The 6,000-nt window shown below is 45.5% G+C and overlaps 1 protein-coding gene across 6 annotated transcripts in view; it reads left to right on the top strand.

Moving 5' to 3' along the window:
- The first annotated feature begins 2,554 nt into the window (after positions 1-2,554).
- Adck1 (aarF domain containing kinase 1) overlaps positions 2,555-6,000 on the top strand; it is a 103,868-nt gene continuing 100,422 nt past the window's right edge. For 4 of the 6 annotated variants that reach the window (XM_041658622.1, XM_041658620.1, XM_041658621.1 and 1 more), the window contains exon 1: positions 2,555-2,614. The gene's annotated coding sequence lies outside the window, so the exon portion shown is untranslated. Of the gene's footprint in view, positions 2,615-2,858; positions 2,989-4,266; positions 4,291-6,000 lie in introns of those variants that run through there. The other 2 variants (XM_041658618.1, XM_041658619.1) reach the window with 2 other exon arrangements.

The following is a 6,000-nucleotide window of genomic DNA, read 5'->3' as shown; positions in this document are numbered from 1 at the left end:
CATCCTGGTGGAGCTGAGTCATTCCTTTCACCAATATGTGGTGTGATGGTCCAACACGTCTCATCAGGTGTGTGTAGCAAACACACATTTTACCCCCAGAACCATACCATTGGCCGCATTCTGCTCCATCTCAGTGCTTTTGGGTGACTTTCTCTGTTCCTGGGTTGTTCCCCCAAACACTCTTCCTTCGGGGAGTTCCCTGTTCAACTTTTAATTCCCACCCTATGAGCCAACTTTTAGTTTGCTCCTGGACAGAGTTAATGCTTCCCACTTTGTGCCTGATATTCCTTGACTCATATGTAACTTTACTGATTCTTGCCCCATCTGGACATTATTGATCTTCAGTGTGTATGAACTGTAAATTTGAATTGGTGAGGACTATGTTGGTCAATTCTATGTCATCACTCTCTCTGTGCTGTGTTCACTTTCTCTCCTTATCTTTTTTTTTAAGCTAGTGAAGAGCCCAGAATATATGAGTCATAAACCCAAACACATTCTGAGGAAGTTGAAGCTGACAGCCACTGTTAACTTGTAACAATTAATTTGTGCTGTAAGAGCTGACATTCTGGCAGCTACCTGCGTACAATGGTAAACTTTTAACAATTGCTTCCTGCCTTCTAGCTAGGCAGTTACCGCAGGCAAAGGTTAGCTTCTACGTATGGCCTCTATCAGAGACTCCCTGCTTTGCTTTTAACTGCCCCCCCCCACTCTACTCTCTGCCTTACATTTTTTTTTCAGGGTCAGTGAAAAACAGCTTCATCATCCACAGGCTTCTGCAAGCATCTTAAGTTTGCATCCTATGATCAAAAGTTGTAAATCTTAAAATGTAACATGACTTTAAGCCTAACATCAAGATTGTAAAAGCTCTTTGACCCATACCTATGCTTAATTTTTACTATAAGAAGAGGCTCAAACTGGTTTCTATTGACTAGTGGCCCCAGCGAGCTGGAGGTTTTTTTTCTTTTTTTCTTTTTCTTTTCCCTGCGCGATTGGAATAAAGACAGCTTCTTGTTCCTAGACTTCAGGGATCTGTACCCCATTATTTGTGCACCGTGGGACAAAACAGATTCATTAATTTGATTTTATAAGTATTTTGCCTATATATATGTGTATATACCACATGTGTGCTTGACGCTCACAAAGGTCAGAAGAGGGCACTGGATCCCCTGGAACTGAAGTTTCAGGTAGTTGTGAGTTGCCATGTGGGTGCTGGAGAATGAACCCGGGTCCTCTGTAAGAGCAGGAAGTGCTCTTAACTGATGAGCTAGCTCTCCAGCCTCTGCGATCACTTTCTTCCAGTCTTCATGTGGCTCTTTTACTCTTTTTAAAGTATCCCCCACCACCTTTCCTTTTTTTTTGAGACAGGATCTCTTTATGTAGTCTTGGTTGTCCTGGAACTTGCTCTGTAGACCAAGCTAGCCTTGAACTCACGGAGATCCACGTGCCTCTACCCTTCGAGTGCTGGGATTAAATGTGCACCACCACACTCAATCAAATATGTGACTTTTCATTTATGATGCCTTTCAATGAAGCTAAGTTCTTACATTTAATACAGTTGATTTAATAAATGTATCAAGGATTCCTTTACACTTCGTGCATATGACACCTAAGCCCTTTCTTGAGCTCATGAGGATGGTTTACTTTAAAATTTGCCTTAATTTTCTCATTGGACTCTTGACTTCAATTAGTTTCTGCACGTGGAGCTAGTTGAAGGGTCCCACAGATAAGTAGGGTTCAGCTCATGCTCTGGAACCCCCATTTCCCCCGGTGATCTGGAATGCCTGCCTATCAGAATCAAGCTTTCACAGAGGTCTGGAGGCTTCTGGGCTCTTTTGGAGATTCCATCCCTCTACTCATGCCTATGCCAATGTCACATGGTCTTCATTTTCATGGCCTAATTGTACTTGTGGAATGTGGAAGTCCAAGTCCTGGAAACATGTTCTTCACTAATGTTTTGATTATGCTTTATTCTGTGTTTTCCTATATAATCTTTAGATCATATAGGGCCAGGTAAAAATCCTGTTGGAGATTTGATTAGAATTACATTGAATTGACAGATGAATCCCCCCATTCTATCTTTGTCTTCTCACAACGGGAACACCTTCTGATATTTATAGTAGGGATGTCTTGTAATGTTTTCAAAGTACATCATGTAAGTCAACATTTGGTCATTAGAGCTCAATATATCAGGATCACAGATAACTCAGATCCATCTGCATATTCTTACTATTTGACAACCATCAGTAAATTTCTTCTTCGCCGACTCATTCTAATGCCTACTTAAAACCTACAGATCTACAATTGCATCCTCCCACTAAATACGAATCCATAACCGGACTCCTGAAAAACGTTCTGGATAAGATTCCATGTCGGTATCTCAGGCAGAGAGAAACGACAGAGAAAGACTCCTCTCTGGCTCAGGGATGGAGAGTGGCGTAGTTAGTCTCAGAATAGCAGTTGCTCTGGCTGGAGTCCTCGGCCTAAGGAACCGAGGAGAACTACAAGTCCCGGCAGGCCGCGCGGCGCCGGCTTTAGTAAGCGCCGGGGTGGCGGAGGTACGGTTTCCTGGAGTTTGGGATCCCGGCTGCCGCGGTTCTGCTTCTCTTCCCTCTGGGTGAGTAGCATCCATGCACCGAGCCAGGGCAGACCCGGCATCCAGATCGCGGCACGTGGAGCGCGGGGAAGCGGGTGCAGACCTGCTCCTCATCTCCTGAGCTCAGGCTTTGCAACCCTGGCGAAGCTGGGAGGAAACAAGGGCGTGTGACCTTGTCACCTCAGTAGGAGCGACCACGTGGTTCTGGTGACTCGCAGTGCCCCGCCCCCTTTCTCTGCGACTCTAGCTTTGTGCCCTAGCGGTCGTTAGCGTGAACTGGTCACTTTGGTGGCCCAACCTTGCGTGCACCGGAGTAGGCGGAGGTGGAGAGGGGCTGCGAGTGGCTCCGCCAGAAGCATTCACACCTTGGTGGCCTTGTGGGCTTCCATGCGGAGGTAGCCGGGGGCGGTGAGCGTGGAGTGGTGAAGAGCAGGGGCTCCCTAGAGTCCAGGTCACCTAAGCTTGCAACAGGCGCCAATCTACTTTTGATCCGCGAGTCTAGTTTCCAGATGCCCTGTGCATCCAGCTGGTTTATGGAGAGAAAGCCATTAGAAGACACCCAGTACAGCTGTCCCAGACTTAAGTGGTGTTCACTTGCCACCGAGTGGGAAGCTTAGTGGTTAGTAGGCGCTCGAGAAAGAATTGCTGAGTTGATAGGAATTAGATTTTTGTTTTCTCACAAATTTTCTTTAAGCGTCTTCTCGTCACCGTAGTTCTCAGGCTGAATTCTGCCTCAGAATTATGTGGAGGGCTTGTTACTTTACAGAATTCTGCCCACTCCCCTCCAAACTTCTGATTCTAGGATGGTATTTGAAGTCTGGAATCAGCATGTCCAACATGAATCCTGGAGATGCAATGTTGTTATCCTGGGGACCGTGATTTGGATGCTACTATTTTAGAAAGAAAAAAAAATCCATAAGTTCTTCATACCTGGTTATGGTTGTGTTTTTTTTTTTTTTGTTTTTGCTTTTGTCCATGTTTGCCAGCTTCACTACTGTAGCTGTACGTCCCCCCCCCCCCCCCCGGAATTGCTTTCCTATGGCCCACCCTCCTCCCCATTACATTATATATGTATACTCACGTAGTTTCGTCACTCGTATCATTTTTTTCCCCCTGGGCTAGAGCATAATTTATTTTACTGTGTTATTTGCTTGATTGGTATTCAACAGGCCGTATGGTGTGAGATTTTTACCTCCGCTGAGAGAATTTGCATTTCATTTCTTTCCAAATAGACTCCACCCCACTGGATTTTTGTCGGAGAAGGTCTGGTGAATGAGAAGAATGCTTGGTTTTGTCATCCCTTCCTGTCTTGTCCAACCCCAATAGACAGCACACTGGGTCACCTAGGTCTCAGTGTCCATGACAGAGAACCACTGGCCACCCCAGGACCCAGCCAATTCTTTGTTTATATCCACCTGTTGTTCTGGTGGCCGAGCAGACACACCTAGATTCAAGCTTTTGTTCCATTGGCTCTTAACCCTTCCTTGGGCAGTTCCTTCCACTTCCTTGTCTGCTGAGTGAAACTCCAAGGATACCACCTGGGAATCCAGTTGTGTGAGTTACGTGAGCTATTGCTTTAAGCACCTTTGGGGAGCTCACTGACTTCTCTGCTGCTTGCTTGCCCTTTGCTCTTGGCCTTACGCTGTTAGTCCCTTTTCTAAGATGAGCTGAGTTCGATGTTTCTCGACTGTGCCTGGGTAAGATTTATTTTCCTTATCTGCTGAGGAACCTTGGCCTTGGTCAGGTACTCCTTAATTTAATTGATATTGATCTGAGTAACTTCTAGCCATTACACTCTAGACAGTGTAGTTAAAGCTCGCTCTTGCATTGAACTTTACCACTATTTGTATGATGGCAAAGACTGGGAGTCTCCTCAGGTCAGCTGTTCCTGGGTATTGACTCATCTTGTTGTTTTTCTTCAAGAGTATTTTTGGGTCTTTTCTGTTTTGGAGAAGGAATAAAAAACAAATTAGTGCTCATTTGTCCAATAATCTCTGTGGGAAATGGGAGGTAGCCAGGGTCACTTTTGGGAAAAAGTGAATTTGCTGCCTCCGTGACTTCCCTCAGTGGTGTTTTCGAGGGGGATATGAGTGGGGGCTGTAATTTCAGGCTGGTATTCTCAGGATGTGGCCTGGGAAGGGGTGGCCAGCAGGCGTTAGTTGGAAAGGCCATTCACAATCAGTGCTTGATTTCCTATTTAGTTCTGTCCTTGAGATGGACATTTTTGTTTGACCGTCAGCTTCCACTTGTTCAGCTTCCTGGTATATGGTGTCATGACAAACTGGGGGTCTCCTCTGGCCCAGAGACAAAGAATTCGTTCTTCCCATTGATTTGACAATTAAACATCCATGTTGGTCAGCGCTTCAGGCTCGAATGTATCATTTCTAATGAGGAATATTGCTTGATCTTTGACGTGGTATTAGTGACTCCCAGAGCTGCCAACACTGCCTTCCACAGGCTTGGCTCTTTGGGGGCTTGGTAGCAGGTCAGAAAAGATAGCTTCTGTCTGCAGCAGCTCTGTTTACTTTAAGCCAGTAGTAAGGACTTCCTTAGTATCTTGAGGTCCAAGTCTCACTACCAATGAGATATATTGTTAAAAAAAGAGAAAGATGGGGCTGGAGAGCTGGCTTATGGATATGAGCTCAGATGTGTTGCTTATTCAGGGGTCTGGAGTTTGGTTCCTAGAACCCACATCGGATGACTCACAAATGTGTAACTCCAGCTCTAGGGGATCTTGTGTTCCCCTTCTGATCTCCACGGGCACCTGCACACACACACACACACACACACACACACACACACACAGAGAGAGAGAGAGAGAGAGAGAGAGAGAGAGACGCACACAGACACATGGACAACACATACACACAGAGAGACACAGAAACATACACAGACACACGTGCAGAGACACACACAGAAACAATAAACAGACACACGTACACATACACACAGGTTAAAATAAATCTTAAAAAGAACAAAAGGACTGGCTGAACATTTGCAGTGGAAAGTCCTGTTTATATCATCTCTTTACCAGTTTACTGGCTGTGCCACCTGGGGCTGGACACTCTGTGTCTTTGTGTCCTCGTTTCTACCTGGGAGGATGATGCTTGCCTCATCTTACTGCTCTGTGTAGAATATTAACACGGTGAGTGCACCATGTGGTGGGATTAAAAGTGTGCCCCACCCGACCCTGCGTGCGTAGAGAACTCTGTAAAGGTTGATTATTGCTAATAATGTCATCTAGTGATTATGTTTTAGGCTCTTGGTAGCCTCAGACCTCCTGTAAGGTGTGTGGGGCTTTCTCAGAGGTAACGCAGGTGAAAGTCAAGGCAAGAAAACAGAACGGGGCAGGTGATTCATTAGCAGACGCCTTAATAATGAAAGGTGTTTTTCACTGACAGACATAC

This window comes from Microtus oregoni, unplaced genomic scaffold (genome assembly GCF_018167655.1).
Source record: "Microtus oregoni isolate MIOR12 unplaced genomic scaffold, Mior012 000009F_ref0000495, whole genome shotgun sequence".
Classification (NCBI taxonomy): Eukaryota; Metazoa; Chordata; class Mammalia; order Rodentia; family Cricetidae; genus Microtus; species Microtus oregoni.
The sequence above is the reverse complement of the archived record's forward strand: the minus strand, read 5'-3'. Positions and strand labels throughout refer to the sequence as shown.